The following is a 4182-nucleotide window of genomic DNA, read 5'->3' as shown; positions in this document are numbered from 1 at the left end:
TCTTGCTCTCTCTCTTCTTCTTCTGGTACCCCTATGATGCAAATGTTGGTAGCCTTAAACTGTTCTCATTTTTTTTAATTCTTTTTTCTTTTTGCTGTTCTGATTAAGCATTTTCTACTATCTTGTCTTACAAATTGCTGATTTGATCCTCTGCTTCATCTAATCTGCTATTGATTCCTTTTAGTATATTCTTCATTTCAGTTATGATCTTCTTAATTTCTGACTGGTTCCTTTTTTATGGTTTCTATGTCTTTTTTAATGTTTACTATCTCTTTATTGAAGTTCTCGCTAAGTTCCTTGAGCATCCTTATAACCAATGTTTTGAACTCTGTATGTGATAGATTGCTTGCCTCCATTTCATTTAGTTCTTTTTCTGGAGTTTTCTCCTGTTCTTTTATTTGGAACATCTTCCTTTTTCTCCTGATTGTGACTGCCTCTCTATGTTAGTGTCCATGTATTAGGTATGTCTGCTATGTCTCCTAGTCTTGGCAGAGTGACTTTTGTAGTAAGTACCTTGTGAGGCCCAGCAGAACAGTCTCCCTGATCACCCAAGCCGACTGCTCCAAAAAGAGTTCCTTGTATGGGTTGTGAGTGTCTTGTTGTAATCGAGCCCTGATTGCGTTGGCATGTCGGTGGGTGGAACTGACCCTAAGGATGACTGGTTGTGAGGACTAACCATGATCACAGCATAAAAGCTGCTGGGTGGGGACTAACCTCACAGAGCAGGATCTGCCCCAGAGGGCTCGGTTACCTACTGAGATCACCCTTTGGGTGTATCTCTTGTGAGACTAATTGGGTAGTGCTAAGGTGTGATCTGAAGCCAACTACCAAGTGTGTTGATTCTAGGGCTCTTAAGAGGGGCTCTAGAGTAGGTCAAGGTGAGCTGCTGCCTGCGACTGGCTCAAGGCTACCTGGTAGGAGCTACAGAGCAATCTCTGGTTATTAACTACCTGTGCTGGAGGAATGTGGGAAAGGCCACACTGCAAACTGAGGCCAGCTGCCACCAGTACCAGGCCTGAGGCAGTTCAACAAAAGGTACAGAACACCCCAAGTCCTGCCACCACCTGCCAGCTGCTGGTAAGTGTCAGCTGCTAAAAGATCCTTGGATGGTAAACACGTTGGGTAAAGAGGAGTCTCAAGGAGTCACCAAAGTGGAGCAAGTAGTGTTCACTAGGTTAATGTAGACTTAGATTTGGCATCAATGCTGAGCCTGGGGCCACTCGGCAAAAGGTACAGGGCACACCAAGGCCAGCTGCTTCCTGCCTGGGGCCTGTAGACCTTGAGAGTTTTTTAAGAAAGACTGCAATTTGAGCCAAGGCCTGCCGAAAGAGCCTCTGGTGGTGTGCAACTTGAGTGGAGCAGAGTCTTAGGGAGTCATCATGGTAGAGTGAGTAGAGTTCACCAGACTAATGCAGATTCAGATTTGGCCATGTGGGAGGAGGGCTCAACACAGGGACAATGGCAGCGGCCCCTCCAACCCTCACCCTGAAGCAACATAACTCAGTTTCTCCCTGCACATCTCTGGCATCTCCCAAACTGATATCCCTCCGCCGGAGCCCTGGGCGAGTGCCTGGAGCAAGCGAGTCTGTATGTGGGACCTTTAAGAGATCACCTGGGTTTCCAACATCTCTTTGTCTCACCTAGACAGGTGGGATCCTCACTGATTTTCACAGTCAGATGTTGCGGGGACTACTCTTGTTGGCACTGGTGCTCCAGGCTGGGGAGCCAGTTGTGGAGCTGGGACCTCTCATTCCTCAGGGAAGACCTCTGCAGCTGTAATATCTTTCTCAATTTTTAATCACCACGTGTGGGTATGGGGCCCACCTATTTCGTATCTCTGCCCCTCCTACCAGCCTCCATGCAGCTTCTTTTTTACATCTTCAGTTATAGGACTTCTGTTTAGCTAGCCTTCAGATGGTTCTCCAGGTTAATTGTTCTATAATTAACTTATAATTTTGATGTGGTTATAGGAAGAGAAAAACAGAGAGTGTACCTACTCCACCACTTTGACCAGAACCTCCCACAATTAAAGTTTTAAGAGATGGAAGATACAAGAAAAGACTCTAAACTGTTCTTGGTGGTGGTTATCCTGGGATGGAGTGATGAGGAGAAGAACTCCACTGGAACTGGACTTCTTGTGTTAGGTGCTTTAGGTTGATTTATCCTTTTACGGCTAACATGAAATACAGTTTGGGGGTAGGGAGGAGAAAATAGTAAGTCATGACTGGTGGAAGCGATATTGCTCAAGGTATATAAGAGCCACTGAGTCAAGAAATGGAGCCTGGGCCCACTGTGAAAATCCAGGCCCCACTTTAGAAACACATAGTAGGATCAATAGGTGCATCAGCAATCATGTATCAATGTATGGAAGATTTCCTACATCATGCATGTTACCTTAAAAAGTAAACACTGGTAAAACCTCTGCCCTGCCAAAAGCACCTTTACAGATGGAGCGTCAGTGGGAAATAAGTCCTAGCACGTGCCCAAGGGAATGTGGAAGGGACCACTATAAACTCCTCACTTCACCTGGGTCACTTATGTCAGGATGCAGAGAGGCTACAGATTTAAATTCATGTTACCACCAAATCCATGCTTCTACCAAATGAAAGAGAAATTCGAAAGAATTACCCTGCTGATTATGTGAGACCTTGCCTGAATTAATTATTCTAGCATTGTTTTCCTTATTTAGAAAAAATAAGAATGCTTTCCCTAATAAGTCCATAAATTTTCTAAACAGCTTTAGTACAGAAACCTGTTCCATGAATTCTTTCATATATGCAAAGACTGTAAGAATTCACCAGTGGAAAGAGCAGCCACACCCAGTGACTTGGCCTTATGGAAAGAAAATTGAAAGGAATGAGGTCACGCCTTGATTTGGCCCACAGAGCACCCCCTCGGGAGCACAGTCATCCTGGTGTAGATCACGCAGATACTACTGAGCAGCAGGAGAGTGAGATTTCTACCACATAGCATAAACACAGATATAGCTAGCTTATGGTCATTACATGCAAAATTTTAAAATAAATGGTAAGAGAGACTTAATAAACATGGTAGGAAATCCACAGCCATGTAGGAAAATATTGACTTTTTTGATTTAAAATAATTTAAAATGTCAATAATTCTTTACATGAAAAAAACCACAATAAACAAAATATTCTTAAAAAGCTGGACTGAAAACTATTCTTATATATTGAATACAGAATCAGTGGCATACTACATATACTCCTACAAATTAATAAGAAAAACTGTGTAAACAATAGATTAACTATATTAATCATCATGTGCAAGGATGATTAACCTTGCCAGTATCTACAGAAGTTCAAGTTCAAACAATAAAGAGGTATCACTTTTCATTAATCAGATTGGCAAAGTTTTTCAGTATTGTAACAACTTATGTTGGTGAGAGTGTGGGAAAACGGGTCTCTCATATACTGAGCAGGAAGATCAATTACTGCAACTTTCCAGGGTATACCTGGGCAAAATTATTTTAAAATCCTTTGACACAGCATTTCCACTTCTAGAATAACTTTTTAGAAATAAAAGTTGCTGTTTATAATAAATAAGATCATCACACAGTTTTGTTTATTTTGTTTCTTAGATTCCATATGTAACTGAAACCAGGTGGCATTTGTATTTCTCCATCTGATTTACTCTACTCAGCATAATATCCTCCAAGTCTAACCATGTTGTTGCAAATGGCAAGACTTAATTTATTTACTTACTTACTTACTTACTTACTTACTTACTTACTTACTTACTTATTTTTATAGCTGAGTAATATTCCATTGTATATGTGTACCACTTCTTCTTTATCCATTCATCTACTGATGGACACCCAGGTTGCCTCATATCTTGGCTTTTGTAAATAACACTACAATTAATATATGGATGCAATGTTTCTTCAAAGTAGTGTTTTGGGTTTCTATGGATGAGTACTCAGAAGTGGGATTACTGGGTCCTTCTTTATCTCTTGTTATAGCCTTTGGTTTAGAATCTATTTTGTCAGGTATAAGTATTGGTACCCCAGATTTTTTTCATTTCCATTTTCATGAAATATATTTTTCTATATCCTTACTTTTAGTCTGTGTGTGTCTTTTGATCTAAAGTGAGTCTTTTGTAGACAGCATATGTAAAGGTCTAAAAATATGGAATGCTTCATGAATTTGTTCACTCTTGCTCAGG

This window comes from Pteropus medius, unplaced genomic scaffold, assembly GCF_902729225.1.
Source record: "Pteropus medius unplaced genomic scaffold, Ma_sr-lr_union100, whole genome shotgun sequence".
NCBI lineage: Eukaryota > Metazoa > Chordata > Mammalia > Chiroptera > Pteropodidae > Pteropus > Pteropus medius.
Note: the sequence above shows the minus strand (reverse complement) of the source record.